Genomic DNA, 19,695 nt, shown 5'->3' with positions numbered 1-19,695 from the left:
GCTGCTCCACATCGAGAGGAGTCAGATGAAGTGGCTCGGACATCTGATCAGGATGCCTCCTGGACACCTCCCTGGTGAGGTGTTCTGTGCACGTCTAACCAGGAGCCAGCCCCTGGGAACACTCAGGACACGCTGGAGGGACTATGTCTCTCAGCTGGACTGGGAACACCTCGGGATTCCCCCAGAACAGCTAGTAGAAGTGGCCAGGGAGAGGGAAGTCTGGGCATCTCTGCTCAAGCTGCTGCCCCCGCAACCTCATCTCAGATAAGCGGAAGAGGATGGATGGATGGATGGAAGGTGCATTGAGAGTTTAAAGTGCCAACAATGAAAATCTATCACATGGGTAGAGCATGTTCTGAGTTTAAATACAGTATAAGGCTGATCTTATTGAAAATGGGAATTGTCTTCTTTTTAACTTCTAATTAAGTGGGCATTTAGAGGATTTGTTCATTTAATTGATCACTGTCACTCACTGCCAAATGACTATAGATTTTTAACTGCATCATTTTGCATCACACATGACAGTGTGTTCAATACTGACATGATTCTTTGTGGGATTTTCTAGGTTAGATGTACAGTACAAGTGGGTGGAAGCATTTAGCAAAGAAGAAAATACAGAATAATTGTTTATATTCTACAGAACTAAATATATCATATTGAATTCTGGGCAGATTTAAGAATTAGTAGTGAAGTTAATGAAAATGACTTACTAAGAATTTGAGGGGGCGGCATTTGCAAAATACAGCATTTAGAAAATAATTTAGAAAAAAAAAAAAACTGGCAGATCAGTCTAAAAGATCATCATTGATGGCAGCAAGAATAACCTTTTAGAGGCTGTCAGCTCCCTTTTGATCAAAAATGACAGCTGATGATAATGATGACCAAGTTAATGGTGAAATGTGATGATGTGCGTCATACTCATTCATTTAGATAGTGAAAGGATATTGATAATGTTGCTCTAATCCATGTTAATTTGTAAACAGTACTGCATGATCATCAACATATTTAAGACCTTTAGAGTGATAAATCAATTTACAAATATATGTTTCAAAAAACAAAATCATTGTCAGAAGTTCAATATATTATAAATGTGATCTGTTTCTTATATGTCAATTTTAATGATATCATTTTAAATTATTCTCATGTAACAAATTCGTGTAACCATTATCTTGATTTTTATATATGGTGAAGAAATCACAAAGACCACAACAAAGGTTTGCAGTAGTCAGCCCATATAGTTGAAAATAGACAAAAAAAATTGGTCCAATATGTCTTTACAGACCAAGCTCAATACAGAACTGATTTTTTGTCCAACAAAATGGCAGCTATATAGTTTTGTGACAGGAAGTGATGCCAGGAGTGCCGGGACCGGAAGTGAGGTCAAAAGCATCAGGCAGGACTTCCTCCTGATGGTTAGCAGAGGAGGAAAGAGAGAAAGTGTTATCTGACAGCGCCAATCCCTGGTCCAGTAGATAATCACACTTATGTGGGTCCGTAAACTGTCTCCTAATCGCACATTTGTGACAATATATATATGGAAGCAAAGGTCTGTGATATGATTTGTATATTTGTAGCTGGAAATCCATAATGAGAGAAAATGAATCACATATTTGAAAATATTTTTTTATTCCTAAGCTTTCAACTCCTATTATTAGTCATCATCAGAGGAAACTAATTAGACATACAGGAACCTAAGGCAATATATAGCAAATAAAGAGGGGAGGTGGACATGGGGGTGTAGATTAAGAAGGTGGGGTTCAGATGGTGCTGGTCATAAAGTCTTATTTATTATGTGCTTCTTCTTTTCAAGCCTGCATTTGCTGGGTTCATGTCCAAATGTCTGTTAATGGTATTTTCATTGAATAGCCATGATTTAGCCAGTTCTCTGGCACTTTTAGTATTAGCCTTGAATTTTACTTGCACTGAGTCCCATTTAAATGTATGTCTGGTCAAACTTATATGTGCATAAATCAGATACTGCGGGTCCTTCCTTCTGACAGGATTGCAATGTTCCTGTATACATGTTGCAAGTATTTTTAATGTTTGTCACCACGTATACAGTTGGGCGTGAACCACACGGTATGCTAAAAACTGCGTTCTGTGTGTCTCCTGCCAATTTCTTACTTTAACCATTAAAATGGAGGATGCACAGAGTATTTGAAGGCTTTTGCACTAATTTGATGCCTGATCTGAAAATGATATGTGCTGTACCTTCTGATGATAAGGCAGTGTGTGCCAGGTGGGATGGGGGGCTCAAGTTAGAGATGATTGTTTGCTGGGGTCTCTGGTATCTGATTTGTTCATCCTTTTTCCCCCATCCCCCCACATCCACCTACCCTCCCCTCCTTATTTGCTATATACTACCTTGGATTCCTGTAAGTCTAATCATTTTCCTCTGATGATGACTCTGGATAGAATTTGAAATCTTAGAAATAAAATACTATTTTAAAACATTTTCTCCCCTTGTGGATTTTCAGGTAAAAATTATATATATATAAACATCTCTCTCTCTCTCTCTCTCTCTATATATATATATATATATATATATATATATATATATATATATATATATATATATATATATATATATATATATATATATATATATATATATATATATATATATATATATATATATATATATATATATATATATATATATATATATATATATATATATATATATATATATATATATATATATATATATATATATATATATATATATATATATATATATATATATATATATATATCATATATACAGAGAGAGAGAGTGTGGTGGATGGCTGGGCCACCTCCATGATGGAAGGACTGAAAGTTAGACAATACCTCCCTCGGGACACAAGAGAGCAGCCATCCTGGACCACATTGGAATCTGAATCTGGCTGCAGCCCATGGCCACTGCCAGAGGTCACCTGGACAGTGTCGGAGCCCTGGACTGCAGCACTTCCACCATACCCAGAAGTGCTGCCGGATGATCGTCAGGAAGCACCTGAAGTGCTTCTGGGTGCAGTATAAATGAGGCCACCTCACTCCATTGCAGGAGCCAGAGTCCGGAGGTGGAGGACAACGCTTGCTGGGAGAAGAGTGAAGGCAGCAGAGAAGACAGAGAGAGAGAGAAAGAAAGAAAGAAGACAAAAGAGAAGGGACTGTGCATCATTGTTGGTGACTTTTGCACTGTGCTGTGTTGCTGTCTGTGTTCTGGTTAGGGGGCTGTCCGACCCCCGATTTCCACAATATACTGTATATATATATATACTGTATATACAGTTGAGTCTGACTTGTCTGACCTCCGCTTATCCAACATTCTGTATTATCCAACGTCCCACCGCAAAAAAAAACACAAAAAAAAAGCATCAATCGGCAACAAGAACTGCAAGTTGCGAGCGTGAGCATAGTCTATTTTTTGTTGCTAAGTTAATTTTTTCAGTTACATTTTTCTGTTGTTTTGTTGTGAAAACATGATTACAGTGGATTATGTGGCCAGCCCTCTCTGGCGTGTGTGCGTGTCTGTCTTGCGCGCGTGAGTGTGCGTGTGTCTCGCGCACGTGCATGTGTCTCTCTCACGCGCATGCGTGTGTGTGCATGTCTCTCTCTCGCGCGCGCGTGTGTGTGAGTGTGTCTCCCTCGTGCGTGTGTATGTGCATGTCTCTCTCGCGCGTGCGTGTGTCTGTCTTTGTCTCTCTTTTGTGCTCTTTCTCTCTCTGCACAGGGAATGCACAGAGAGAGAGTGAACACGTATGGAAATCATCAGCGCACACAGACCGAAAGGGAAGCTGGCTTGTTCCTATACCGAGTGTGTGGTCATGAACAGAGGCAAAAGTTTGGCGAACTTTTTGGTCACAACCCAATTTGTACGTGTTCAGAGATGTTTGTGAACCGAGCCACAGTATTAGTTTCTTAATGTGTAAAATTATAACATAATTTGATGTTTAATTGGCTTTTTCTTAACACCTCCCATTATCTGACATTTTCGCTTATTCAATGTTCTGCCGGCCCATTTATGTCGGATAAGCGAGACTCTACTGTATACACAATATATATACATACATACAGTATATACTGTACATGTATATATATATAAATAGTAATGAGTCAAGAAGACAAAGAAAGAGGTCTGGGGCACCTCAAAGGTAAAACCTGTCTATTAATAAACATGCAAAAGATGTAAAAGAAAACATATTGTACAGCGCACTGTTGAGTCATTCTGTAATTCAGTTGGACTGCCCTAGATGGCAGCGTTTCCTATTTTGATGTATTCTGGTAGGAAGAGGTGAAACCAGGTGGTCTAACCAAGGAAGTTATGTAACGAGTGGATATACATGTCAGTTTTCCTTTCTGCAGAGGGGAAAGAAGAAGAGAGATGGTTATTGAACAGCATTCCCTCATGTCTCAATGGAGAATTACAATCACATTAGCCCTTAACCTGTTCCCCAAGCACTTGTGTGTGACAATATATACTTGGGTTGGGCAAAAATAAGTTTACAGTTGTGAGTGTGTAAAACACAAAAGTTTTTTCTTGTATTAAATATTTATTTATTAATTATTGTATTATTTGTCTTTTTCTTATTAATATTGTTATTATTACTGGTATTATTTTGTATCCTTACTTATGATTTATTTTTTAGGTAACGATGGCTGATAATATAACCAATGACCAACATCATTTTAATACACCTCCACCAAGCAGACAAACAATTTATAGAATATGCAATAAATCTGGTGAAAATGGGTCCATCTGTAATGCTCCAAAAAGTGGTCGACCAGTCAGTGATACCACCCAGGAAAATGAACTGTTAGTGAGTCAGACATTTACAAAGAGCCCCAAAAAATCAAAACAAAGAGCTTCTATTGAGTTAGCATTTCCCATAGATCCCATATTATGGGGTGCCAAACAGACAAATATAATGATTTTCAGAATATATAAAGTCAGTGTTCTGAATATATAGAAACTAAAACCTGATTATATAAAGTCAGTGTCAGAATATATAAAGTCATTCCTGAATATATAAATTCAGTGTCGGAATATATAAAGTCACTCCTGAATACAGTATATAAAGTCAGCGTCGGAATATATAAAGTAATTCCTGAATATATATAGTCATTCCTGAATATATAAAGTCAGCATCAGAATATATAAAGTCATTCCTAAATATATAAAATCATTTTATCAGGGAACACTATTATGGAGTCTTAGATGCCCAGGAAGCTGGCATTCTGCTTCACAGCTGATTTATTTCTGCTCAGACGGGCTCTTTGTATTGGTGGTGTTTTGCAGTATTTAGAGTTGCAAGCGTAGCACCAGTGTTTTTTGGAAAAGAAAAAATAGTCGCTGACCTTCTACTAAATGAGAGGATAGTCACCGAAAGGTTTTGTGTCATTTTCTCACACCATGGCCAAATGCATGAAGAAAAAACAGATTGAGCCTTATAGAAATTTAGATAAAAATTGCTAATTTTCAAAGATTATCATACTTTTTTCTATTTTTATTAATAAAACAACCAAGCTACATTAGTCTATTTAAAATTATGTTGCTTGAAGGATGATTAAAAATATATATCTTAAATAATCAGTAACAAAATTAATTTCCAATTTCCTAGGATAATCTAGGATAAACAGCATTATGCTTTTACATGTTTTGTGAATTTCTGTTAATGAAATTACAATATATAGCACTTTTGCATATTTGTGTATTTAAATGCCTATCAGTTCATTGCTTCTGACATAACTAGAAATGTGTGGAAAAAAACGTTAGCAGTATACATAGTTTATACTCTTCCAGGTCTTAAACATTTCAAATAAGAATCTGTCATTCTCAAATTATAAAGACTCTACAGATTTTTTTTCTTTGAATTCTTCAATTCTGATTGCACTATTCTAGTCTCCCTGTAATTATTTGGAACTACGGCTCTTCATTGGCATTAACATCTTTCTTACTTTACGCTGAATTCCGCTCTGTAGTCCAAGTGATTAGCTCATCTCCTTATGAATGAAGTTTAAATATGCCCTGGAATTTGATGACAGGCTTCCCACAGTCTTGTCTGCAGTTATATATGTTGCTGTCAGAGTATAGTGTTGGGACAATACAAACTCATCATCGACTTAATAGAAAAACAACACATTAATATGCCACACAGGAAATTTATAATAGATTTCTAAACTCAAGCCAATTCTTCCTTAAACATAATTCCAGTAACACTCTTCAAAAACTTACTTGTAGCAGTTGTATGCCCAACTACAGTCATATTGTAATGCATTGCACAAAAACACAGTTCCTTCACAGTGACAATTGCTACAGCCTTAATTACAGAAATAAAAAAAAAAAAACAGATTTGAATGATCCTAACAGTTATCTGACTGGATATTATAACATTTAATGGAAGAATGATACTATTACAGCTGTATCCATGCATCCATTTTATAAACCCGCTTTTCCAAAGCAGAATTGTAAGGAAGATGGACTTTGTTTAATGTTATAGGTCACAGCCATGGAGACCTACAGTGGCTGCAGGTTTTCATTCCAACTCAATTGGTTAATTAGAAACCAATCCTTGCCAGTCTGAGAACTTCTTTAATTTTATTGCTTGTTAGTTTGAAAATATTATGGATTTTTTTCTTTTCCAAGGATATCACCCAAATGATTTGAAGCCTAAAGCAGATAATTTTTAGTCTGTCATATTCTTCTCTTAAGTATTTTGTTAAACCAGATAGTGTATGATGAATCCATACATGGTGTAAATGGTAACAAGTTAGATGGAGAACTGCTGGCTCTTTTGTCATTTGCATCTTATTGCTAATAAGGATCATTTAAAAACACTGAGTGCAATGCAATTAAAGGTGGGGAACGTTAACAAGAGACACCACTAAAATGAAGCATCAAAATGTCACTTGAGCAATAAGCACTTCATCAGCAATAGTTGACTTCTCATTAAGTAACTGAGTTGGAACAAAAACCTGCAGCCACTGTGGCCCTCCAAGACCGACATTGCCTACCATTATTATAGGTGAACAACAGAGGGTACAAAAGAGGTGCAGTTTATTTTATTAGTAAAAAGAACAGAATTGACTTACACACAAATTTTTGGTCCACTCCAAAGGAACACATTATGACTTATACACAAAGCATTTCAAAATTAAAGTTGCCTCATACAATACATTAAATTTCCTACCATCCAATTAAAAATGCATAGTTAACACCTCCATGTAATTAAATTGATGGGTATACTACCCTAAGGTGCGGGCCTAATCAATAGGTTTACTATTATGGTTATATGCAACTAGTCTTGTGGCTGATTTGCTGTTTTTTTTAAAGTCTGCTGATCTGTCACAGAAACAAGGCATCATCTGCTACAGGAGTACCATTAGCTGTGTATTTTGTATTTCTTTTGGCTTTGAGGTAATCTGAGTAATGCATTCTGTTTTAATTTAATACATTGTACTTTTTGAACAGTCTTCAAATGGTGCTTTTACTATTTCACTAACAGAATGTAACTACCAAGATAACTAACAGGCACATAACCATCTACAGCAGCCAAATGGCACACATTATGACTCACTCAACATAAAAGCTGTCTTCTACAATATGTTATAAATCTACAAATTTGTCAACTTTTACAACTCTAGTCGTATCCTAAAAGCAGGGCGTTCATGTGAAATTTCAACAAGGAAACAACTGTGCCTCATATTTTACATTTTACTCTCATATTCTGATGCATACAATTCATCAGTCATCTTGTCTTTAGATCAGTGGTTCTTAACCTGTGGGGCGGACCCCCTTAGGGGGGCACGAAGACGTGAAAAAAAGAAAACAAGAATCAAAAATATGAAAAAAACATCTGTTGAAACCAAAACAAATTAACTTAAACTACATTCTGATACTAGAACAATAAATATAGAGTTAGATAAATGTCGATAAAAGTTAAGTAGGTATAATAAAATATGCATCTACATTTCAAAAAAAATGTTAGGGGGGGTGCGATTAAAACTGTTATGAAAACTCGGGTAGCAAATACTTAAAGGTTGAGAAACGCTGCTTTAGATATAAGAGCGACCGTTCATACTGCTGCCTGCCATGTTCTGCTACGCAAGCTTCACATTTGTGTTTGCCTTTCAAGCACTCGATTCAGGTGATTTACTTTCGGATGACAATATTTGTTTCAGTGTGTGTTGGATGTTGATAACATGGTTTCCTCATTCCTGTCTACAGTTATATACTGGGCAATGCATTTGGAATTAAGTATTATGACTTAATTGTTTTTCTTTGTATATATACTGCTAGTAGGAAATATCAATCAGAAACAGAATAGGAATTTCCTTTCATAAATTGATGGTACTCTGCTGTACTTATGAATAAATTGAATGTTGGTTCTTTCAGTTTCCTTTTAACATGCTACTTCATTGAACGGAAACATTAAATAATATTTGTAGTACATCAGTGATGAGTCACCAACAGTACGAGCTTGCATTCCATCATTCAAGTAAGTTTCAAAGCTTCAATGGTTACTATAAAAATGGCAAACCAGACAAAGTTCCAAGATTTCCAAAATTGTAGCATTAGTGAGAGCCATTTAAAAGAACAATGTAAAAAGCAGGAATCAAATGGATGCCAGGAGCGGGGCAAGGAGAAAACCAACAGCCAACTTAGTGCCACAGAGGTACAAAATGAACTTGCTGGACTTTCTATGAAGATCTCGAGGCTGAGATCTGGGGGTGCAACATCAGTACACAAGGAAGACAGCTGACTTCCCCATCTGTTAAGGTCCATTGGCCAGGGTGTGTAGTTGCTGGCAGACCTTCAGAATAGATGCTGGGTCTGCTCATTGAGCTGGGAAAGTATGGCTGATTGTGATGCCACTGTCCCCAGGTGAGCACAGCTGGCAATAGGACCCTACGGGCAAAAGATGAAGCAAATTTGTACCTGGAACATCCATTGTTGTATTAGATCAGGAAATGAAGACTGCAGAGAGATGACTGGTATATCTGTAGCTACATGAAAGGAGGTCTGCCATCCCACGTGTAATGGACAGTTCATCACACAGAAGAGCAGATCTGGATCACCTGACAACACAACACTTAAAACCCCTGCTGATGTGACCTTGTTACTGGCTGCACAACTGCAGCTTAAAAAAAGACCACCCCTCTGTTTCAAAGAATTTGTGCACTTTTGCAAGTACTTTGGAAACAGTTGTTGGGGACAGCAAATTTTGAAAAGAGGGCTATGTAATGGTGCTGATTAGTTGCATCAGTCTGGGTAAAACATCACTGATGAATCAAGAGAAGCATGAGTTGACATTACATCACTCAAATGAGCAGCTTCCGAGACAGCTGCAGGGGATTCCATAAAAAACAGCAAGCCTGGCAAAGATGCAATAACTTCAGATATTGCAGCAACAGTGACCTAAGGGCAGCGAGCAACCTTAAAGTGCAATATAGAGAATCCATTTGGTTAGCACTGGTGAGCTCCAGCATGGTGAAATAGTACACTTAAATTAAAAAATTAAATATTAATCAAGTTATTTGTGATTCTGAAATTAAGACAACAATCATTCTTCAATTGTAATGTTTAAACTTTAGTGTGGCTAAATCTAAATGATGTTTAGGCATTACCTCTTGTTACTAAGAATTGCAATTCTGGAACCTATTTTCTTTTGGTTATAATTAATTGCACAATAAATATTTACTAAAGAGTATTTTCCCAAGAAGTCAAGATTTGTTGACTAGTGAACAGTTATTTTATTTAATATCTCAAATAAATATTTTCCAAAACCTTTCAGGTTCTCCACTTCAACTGCCTGATTCAGTAATTTGTTTCAGGTTCACAGATCCATTCCACGAAAACTTGCTTCTTTGTTTCTATTTTGAATTCAGTACTTGAGTTTAAGAAACCTATTGAGGCTACTGATCCAGATATGCACTGCAACCTAAGTTAAATGTTTACATGGAGTTTTTACTGTCTATGCATTATACTGATCTTAGAGACGCAATGCCTGGGCAGTTCTGCTATTAGAATAGAATGACGAGAGATTCCTCTCCCGCCCGCTGCTGGAATCTTCAGAAATCAAGGCACGCGTATAAATATGCACTCTTCTTTCTTTTATGCATACAGTAACTTAAGCTTTTTTGTTTAGTTGTTTTTTTTTTTTTGTTTTTTTTTTAAAGCGTGTGTCTTTTGTGTGTGATGTATATTTGTTAGGACACAAAATAAACTAATTATCTTCAGTGAAAGTTTTACTAATCCAGTTATTTTATTATAATTAACGTGTTTTACTTAGTCGGCTCATATCAACCTTAGTTTTTTTACACTCAAATTCTGAAAAGTAATATATTTTTTTAATTCTTGCTTCATGACGGAAACAATATTTTCAATCTTGAAACAGCACCTAATATCAATTGTGAAAAAGCATCATTGAAGTTATTTCATTTTAACAAATAATTACAACAGCATAGTTTTTAAAAAATATGTGTTTTTCATTAATACTTATTTCTGATTATTGGAATGTAATATTATTGTGGACTACCTTAAATTCGTGACGCTACGTTGCCATGGAAACTGATTTACGCTACAAGGACTGAGCTAGAAAACAGTGCGAGATATTCAGCAGTTTGATTTCAGCACCACGCTTCGCTTGGACAGCAACCAGCAGTAAACCCGAAGACTGAGAACTACATACATATCAGAATTTTAAAGAAACAAAATCAAATCTTTTGATTGTACTCTGAAGAGACCCGCTGTGTAATACTGCATTGCTAGATTTCGTCACATTTCAGATAGAGAGAGGTAGAGAGTGAGAAAGAGAGAGGGACTCGAAGATTCTACTTTTAAAGTAAGAATCACAGCGAAAAAAGTAAGTTACTCTTTCCCCTTAACCGTTTCAAAGTAATATGCGATTGTTTTGACATACTGTTAGGTCTATGTTGTTTGATCAAAAATACTATACTGTTAAAGTATAAGGAATACCTGTTAAATGTAATATCAGATTTCACTAATAATGAAAATAACAGTTATTTATCGCTTTTGGGGCTCCCAAGATGACAAGGGGCATGTTATGGATCTATGACAATTTAAGTGATATTTCTGTTTAATGAACTGCAAGATACACTGGTGTTCAATAGATATAAAGAGTAAAAGCATCATGAGCAACAATATGCATATGTGATATGTGACGATGGCCATAATTGTCTGGAAGCATTCCAATTGCTGCTGTGACTGGTATAATTTTTCTTACACGCGTGTAAACCAATATCGACATTAAGTAGTTTTTTATCATTAATATACACCATAATATAGTTAATACTGAATATTTTTTTACATATTTGTATTTAGCATTATTAGGATTTCTAATCTTTTAAGTATACCATAATATAGACAGTACCGATTATATGCGTATACGTAGGTTTAATGTTTTATTAGGGTGTTTGAGTCTCTTTTAAGTATATCTAAAGATGCTGGGATTCATGCTGTCGTCATTTCTCTACTGATGCATGCACTGCCATTCTGCTTTTGTCATAAAACTTTTGAGCTTTTTTTTTTTTTTTTTAGTTTGTTTAAGGGGGCATATGTGGAACTGATCGAGACTCTCATAACTTACCAGGAATGCTGGTCTACATTTAAATAAATAAATAAATAAAATCACGTTTTCCAGTAGTTCAGTTCAGTCATGCTTTTTCAGGCGGTGGTTTGTCCCGCACATATAGTAGGCGCCTATAGGAATGTCACGTGATGAAATATAAAGCATCTTGACTAAGGAATGGACAGTAAACCAGTCTACGTAACTCAGAGGTGTTTACTGGAATAAACTTTCTTATACCAAAGACCATCAGTTTTAACAATCCCGATTTTTTTTTAACAAGATGTCGTTATTTTTTATCCAATACTAAACCTCGAACCCTTTGTCATGCAACGAATAGATCGTTAACTTCAATTGAGGACGAATGAAGTATAAAATGTTTTGCTGTTTCTGCTGCTTTTGAATGTCAATGCTGAAGTACGGTTATTAATTTAGAAATGAATTGCGCGAGTGTGTGTGTCTGTGTGTATACGCGTGTGCAAGTGAATTACTCAGAGCAGAACAGGTACAGAATCGCAGCTGCAGGTTTTGCAGAGATGAGTCACACTCTTATTCTGATGAACAGGGAGGGTGGGAGAGGGGGCTCTGTCGAGGGGAGGGCTTGTACTGCAACACAGACGATTTTGCAACCGTGCCGACCTGCTGAGCTGTCATGGAGTAAGGCTGATCGCTTTTCTGCTACTGATGACTAATACTAGCGTATATCTGCGATAAAGGGAATAAACAGTATCATGTCTTATGAACGTCTTCCATTTGAATGCGGTCAAAAGAGCAGACAGTTGCGAAACAGCCACGTGGAAAGACGGAACCTCAGATGAACAGAGCGCTTTTCATGTATGAAATCTGAGGGATTTTATTTTTACTTTTGTTTACACCATAGAAAGTTAACTCGGCTGTATTGCCTGTGGTGTATACCGTACGTTATAACCAAAGAGGACTGTAAAAGTATAACCGTCGGAACCGCAGTTGGTATACCGAGACGTATAACGACAGCTTGTTTAAATGTTACAGCAGTCGTATCATTTAAGCAAATTTCTTTGTAACCAAATTATAAAAGAAAATAAATAACCGGAGGTCATCGGTATTGATGCTTTTAATAAACTGACCAGGAATGACGAAGGTATAATGGCTGTCTAGCACACGCATGGCTCAGTGTGATGTGATGAACTTAATGTCGCAGGTTTCGTTTACTCGTTTACTCCGCCTGCTCTCATTCATAGAACTCTGCGGGTCTGCCACTGGCCATCGGCTTCTGTTTATGAGTAATCTGTGTAGCAAAGCAGTTATATTTATTTATTTATTTATTTATTTAACAGGTCCTCAGAATTACATGTATACGTCAAATAGTTGGAAGTTTGTTTCAATACTAAGACCTGTTCGGTTTTTTAGTTTACATAAAGGCATGTGCGCCCATTAACTCTTCTGTGGTGTGACTGATTGACTTTTTCATCACTCTAGATTTTTCTTTAGGTTTATGTAAATTTTTTGGGATAATTTGAAAATTCAAAATATGTTTCTAAGATGATTTTTTTTTGGTAAAAGAATCATTTTATTGTTTAAGTTATCTTACATTAAGGCTTTCACTCTAAATATAATATGTACCAATCTGTACATACAATCACACAGACACTCACTAATGACAGACCATTTAAAATGATTATTTTGAATATATTTATCTTACTCCGGGGAATCAATTGTAGCTGTAACAAGTACAAAGAAAGAACATTCCCTAGAGAAGGCTTCTTTGTAGTGCAGTTCTAGTGAAAATGTAGGCAGACATAATGGGGAAGTTCAGATATGCAAACTATTCTGACGTACACTGAGCAAATTCTGTGTGGGGTAAAAGTGCACAAAGGGGGTCCATGAATGATTCTCTCAGAGATACCTCATTTCAATCTAGAACCGAACTGGAGGCACTGGGGCTTGTGTACAGCAACACTTTATACCACTCCACCCCATTTTAAGTCATTTCAAGAAGCTTCCTTCACACTGCTCATATTTCCAAAGTTTCCACCAATACTTTACAATATATTGTGATGTGCTTAATGTAAAAAGGTTATGTGACTCGTTTCATTTACACACTCACACACACATGTATATATATATATATATATACACACACCAGTAACTGCACGTTGAATGCACTTGACTTGAGAATTTATAGTTTTCGTCCTCTTTCTCTATATGTTTAGCATTCGTTGGCTCAGAGGTTGATGCGTTTGCTGTTTCCTGAGCAGCTCTTCTTTTCTCCACCCTAGAGGCCATTTGTTCTCTTCTTTCATCAGTATCTTATTGTGTTAAAACTGAGTAAGTCAATGTTTGTGTTGCAATTACTTAGTTCGTTTTCTTTAATTTTTCACTTAAGCTAACAGTTAAGTTTTCAATCTGCCTCAAGAATGATTTAAGATATAAAGAGGTAGGGGAAGTGACGGTGTAGGTGGTAGGGATGAGTACGCCATTCATACGCATGCGCCGCATGGCTGCCCTTTGGGCCACTGCTGAGAACTGATTCTACAATAAAATAAAATAAAAATAAAAAGAGGAATAACCTTGGAGGTCAATCATCACCCTGAAAGTGAATAGTAGACGTCATGTATTATATGTGTACCAAATTTCAGGTCAATAGTTCAAAAAATTTACGTGCTAATTTAAAATCCTGGACAGGCAAATAAACAGTCATGGCAGTGCATTAAATAAGAATATATATACAGTATATGTATATATATTATATTATGTTATATATATGTATGTATGTAATATTTGTTGCTGGAATTCCAGAAAGGGACAAAACTGAATCATGTACCCTAAAATAGTTTTTTATTGTTAAGGAAAATGATTAGACATAGAAAATCATAGGAATCAAAAGCAATATATAGTAAATAAGGAGGAGAGGGTAGGTGGATGTAGGGAGATGGTGGAGGTTAATGAGGTGAGGTTTGGAGGGTGTTGGTCATAGTATTATTAATTATATGCATGTTCTTTTTTTCTTTACATATATATAAATATTTTATTTAATTTACATATATATATATATAAACAAGTAACATACTGTAATCCAACCAACCATTTTCCAACCCGCTGAATCCGAACACAGGGTCATGGGGGTCTGCTGGAGCCAATCCCAGCCAACACAAGGCACAAGGCAGGAACCAATCCCGGGCAGGGTGCCAACCCACCGCAGATACTGTAATCCCACACACTTATATACAGCATATACAGTCTTTTGTATTTAGTAAATAATACAGTTCTTTAGTTCTTTTAACATTTTCTTAGGTTAAGACACTGTTTGCTGTCTCATAGCTCAAATCTCAGCTTGATTGTCACTGCACATATGAGTTTTCCTTTGTATGCCAGATGGATTGTCCACTCTGACTTGGCCTGGTCAGAATGAGTTTTGGTATGTTCTGAGATTGTACAAAATTGGTTTCTACCCTTTACCGAGTGCCAGCGGGATAAATTAAAACTTTGCAATTCTTAGATTAAACCAATGAGAAAACAGACAGATAAACAAATTTTAATTTGTTCAGACTACATTTCCCTTTATTATTTGACAGGATATATAAAGACAACAACAACAATAACATTTATTTGTAAAGTACCATTCTGTATGTAAAATCTAGCTTAAAGTGATTTACAAGGTGAAAATGAAAGAATTAACACTTACCAAAAAAGAAAGACAAAGAAAAAATAAAATACAAAATTACATACATAACAAATTAAAAATAAGTTAAAAAAATTGAAAAAGTCTATATAGCTTAAATTACTATTAACTAATGAAGCTTTTAGTGGTTATAATGATATACAGCCAAAGAGATGAGGAGATGAGAAAAACAAAACACAAACTAGCTAGATTCTGAAGAAAACAGACCTGCAGGGGTTTCAAGGCCAAAAGACCCCCCAGGACCTACTGGGCATTCTGGGAAACAAAACTGTGCTAAAGTACTTCATTATTGTTATGTTGCTCCATCCTAGAAGGTCTGATGCAATGGGTAACATCAACAGTTAGAGCATCCATATTCCTTCCAGCATCAAAAGCAGCCACAGAGTACTTTGAGCAGGTGGCTGTGGCAGAGGAGACCTGAAAAGAAAACTGACATAAGCTGTGGTTAGTAAGAAGTTAAAAATGTTTTCAGTGTGTGATTCCATAGTACCAACAGTGATATGCCTGCCTGCATAATGCCACACTGTGACTGTAAGTGGCAAGTCAGAAGTTTTTCTTACTTTTAAATATTCTTCTTTTTCTGTCTCTCTGATGTGTGTTTAGGCCACATTGTGTCCTATCTATCTATCTATCTATCTATCTATCTATCTATCTATCTATCTATCTATCTATCTATCTATCTATCTATCTATCTATCTATCTATCTATCTATCTATCTATCTATCTATCTATCTATCTATCTATCTATCTATCTATCTATCTATCTATCTATCTATCTATCTATCTATCTATCTATCTATCTATCTATCTATCTAAAAGAAAAGGAGGTGCTGATCTTTTGTAAGGGGTATAACTTAGTGGATATATGATTAACTCACAATGTTTCTTAAATGAAGCAACACTTTCTTATTAATATGGTTAATATGCAACTTGAAGTTTAGAGCTAAGACTATAAAAACACCTAAATTGTTTACTTATGGATTAATGTCTAAGCCCAGATGTTCAAGTTTATTTCTTAGATCCCTATATATTTTTTTCATTTCTGCCAAAAACTAAAATTTCCATGTTTCTTGTGTAGTTTGAGGATGTGAATTCTCTTCCATTTTGTAAATTCAGTAAGACAGTGGATTAGAGTGTTTCGATGGTCAGCTTTGTGTTGTTTGCAGAGCTGTAGTAATTCACCTTGTGTTTTCAAAACAATCTGGCGTAATGAGAGCATACAGATTGAAAATAACAGTGGGCTCAGAATGAATCCCTGTGGAAAACCGTGTACAATATCGTGGATATGTGACATGTCACAGGTTACAAAGAATATTCTACCTGCTAGATAAGGTTGAAACCACATAGTACTGCCAGAAAGAGTCACCCACAAAGGTGGTTAATGAGAATGTCATGATCTATGCTGTCAAAAGATATGACTCAGGTTTAAGACAACAAGAAAAGATGTGTTGCGCATATCAGCACTATTCTTCAGATAATGAACTACTTTGACCAAAGCACTTTGTGTACAATGATTATTAGGATGTTTTGGAAATTTGTCTATGATTTCCTTCTTATATTCAGTATTTCATTATATTGGCACATATTCTTGACTGAAGGACATCAAGTAAAGCAGTTGTCAAGTTGGACTGCAAACACAAGCCTGTTCATTGCTGTTGCCTTGCTCTGTTACCCAGAGAAAGTCTCCTAACCTGTCAGTGTTCCATCTGCTGAAATATTCAGTGTACTGTAAGAAATTGTTAGCCTATCTAAAATAATGTTTGAGAAATAACTAATACCATATAGACATACTCTAATGTGCAAACCTTGCCTCTTTCCATTAACAGATGGAAAAAAAATGTTTGACTCTTTATGCTAACATTTCATTGACTCACCCTGATTCATAATTGCAGTCCCCAGAAACCTCCATAGTTATGATGATAAAGCATTTCCCTTTTAGTCAAATGTAATTTTCATTTGTCAGCATGTCATCCTATGAAATAAATAAATAAACAGATAAAAGCTTTCTTTTGCTTTGAACAATGACTCTAAACGTCGCTTCACACATATTCATGATGGTTTTCAGCCTGGGAAGCATGGGATGCTTTTGGCATTGTAGTGCCTGTGTTAATTTTAAGTTTGATGTAATGCTCTTCACAACCTGACCTAACCTATGCTGAGATACTGGGTTCAGAGAAAGTGGGGAGATGGAACTAGACACCAGGCAGGAACTAACCCATTGCAGGGCCTTCTGAAGCAGACAAACACAATCACATAGGGCCAATTTAGAGTTGCCACTTAACACACTTAGGGGATTTGAGAAGAAACCAACCAGAATACCATGGAGAAAACACACACAGACATAGGGAGAATGTGCAAACTGCACACAGACAACTACTGGGCGCAGGAGTCAAATCAGTTTGGCAGCAGTGCTAATCCAAATGCTAGCCATTGTGATTGAATTTATTCATTCATGTCATGTCATTTTCTAACCTGCTTAATCCAGACCAGGATCACGAGGTAGGGGGTGCTGGAGCCTATCCCAGCCAACACAGGGCACAAGGCCGAAAATAACCCTGAACTGGGTTGCAGTCCATCCCAGGGTGATCACACCAAACAAACACCAAACACATACACGGGCCAATTTAGTTTCACCAGTTCAACTAACCTGCATGTCTTTGGACAGTGGGAGGAAACCAGAGCAGACACAGACAGAACATGTCAACTCCACGCAGGGAGGATCCTGGTCACCTTACTGTGAGGCAGCAGCGTTAACACAGCACCACCGTGCTGCTCTATTTATTCATCAGGTTAGTAACGATGCATGATTCAGGGCTGCTGAAGCCTATCCCAGCAATGGTGAGCGCTGGCCAGTCCGTCAAATGTACCCATATTGACTCCTAACCAGGACAGTGTAGAATTGCCATCAGCCTGACTTTACTGTGTTCTGAATATGAGAGGACAGCCCATGTATGGGGAGAAACATCCATCCTGATATGCGAAAACTCTATACGGGTAGTATCTTGAAACTGTTAGGCTAGGGTGCTAATTACTAATAAGTAAACTTTATCGAATTTATTGCCAGCTTGGACACAGCATTTAACACTGATACCGATGAGTCAAAGGTTTTTTTCCTTTGTTATTAAAGGTACAGTAAAGAAGCAAGTTTACCGTAAGAATTTTCCATTAAGTGCTATATAAATATTTACCTTAAAAGAAAATCATCAGACATCCGTAGTCCCCTGAACTGTCAATCTGGAGACCTCGTTCGCCTACTGTATTCTTTTTGCCATGCCTTTTATTTACACAGTATTTCAAGCTCTTTACTCTTCAGATCATGCTGACTGTTCTCAGCGCTAAAGTGGCTTAAGTAGTTTAAATCTGGTAACTACCTCACTGTTTCGGTTGAGTCACAAGCATTCCAAACACACAAGATTTTATATAACACTCCAGACTAAAGGATAGAGGTGGCTATTTGAACAGCTTGTAGACTCATGTTTCCGAGCGCCCTTGTTTTCCAGACATAAAGGCTTTCTCTTCCATTAAGCAGACCAAAAACAAAACAAAACAAAAAAAAAAAAATCACCCCCGTTGAGATTTTTTAGTCACCAAAGTATGCACACTTCATTATGGATCCCTGCAGTTTTGTGGCAGAGCTCCAAGCCAGCCACCTGTTGAGTTTACTTGACTGTTTAATACACACACATCTTGCTTATAGCAAAACATAGAAACTCTGTCTTCAATCTGTGACATAGCAGACAAAGAAGGAAGCATATAGTGAGAAATGAAAGGTTACCGCTCCTAGCGCCTAGTTAAAATGACAACCTCAGTTATATATTATCAGTCAGTCCATATGAAGAGATGAGTGAGCTTATCCAGTATGTAGAAAATAATATTTGGTGAAGACATGCATTCATGTTTGAAGAGGTACTGAGATGTAAGACAGAGAGAAATAAATTGTATTGTTTTCTCATTAACACCCTCCACTTATCAGCTAATGGTGGCGTCAAAGCAGAGAAAACACATACTGTTGGTTTAGACAAGCTGGATATGGGCGGCTAAATAAATGTGTGACTTGTCAGAGTTTTAATGAATGCAAAGATAAGATTGGTCTGTTCAAGCAGAGCAGCAATAATCAAGAGGAGCTTAATCAATGTCTCACAAAATGATTTTAGAATATAAGGTCTCAAGCATATATTTAACTGAGCAACAGGTTAAACACTAGCAAGAATTATATTAATATCTGTTGTCTGGTAAATTGCATGCTACTCTAATGAGTCACTAGATAACTTTCACAAAAATTAAAATAAATGCCTTAATTATATTTTGATCCAAGACTTGCATTATACAGAACTCAGTATGGCTTTAATTAGGATAAAGCTGCTATTCTACACTGTATAAGCTCAATGGCAATATAGAATGAATAGTAATGCATAGAAAACTGAAAGCAAATAAAAATGCTATTTCACTATAAAACTTTGTTCA

General features: G+C 36.4%; 1 protein-coding gene across 2 annotated transcripts in view; it reads left to right on the top strand.

The window, feature by feature from the left end:
* LOC120537204 overlaps positions 1-19,695 on the top strand; it is a 54,184-nt gene that overhangs the window by 5,801 nt on the left and 28,688 nt on the right. The window contains exon 1 of one of the 2 annotated variants that reach the window (XM_039765962.1): positions 10,627-10,847. The exons of the other annotated variant lie outside the window; for it this stretch is intronic. The gene's annotated coding sequence lies outside the window, so the exon portion shown is untranslated. Of the gene's footprint in view, positions 1-10,626; positions 10,848-19,695 lie in introns of those variants that run through there. 2 annotated transcript variants of the gene reach the window in all.

The sequence above is a fragment of the Polypterus senegalus genome, chromosome 10 (genome assembly GCF_016835505.1).
Source record: "Polypterus senegalus isolate Bchr_013 chromosome 10, ASM1683550v1, whole genome shotgun sequence".
Classification (NCBI taxonomy): Eukaryota; Metazoa; Chordata; class Cladistia; order Polypteriformes; family Polypteridae; genus Polypterus; species Polypterus senegalus.
Note: the sequence above shows the minus strand (reverse complement) of the source record. Positions and strands in the feature narration are given on the sequence as shown.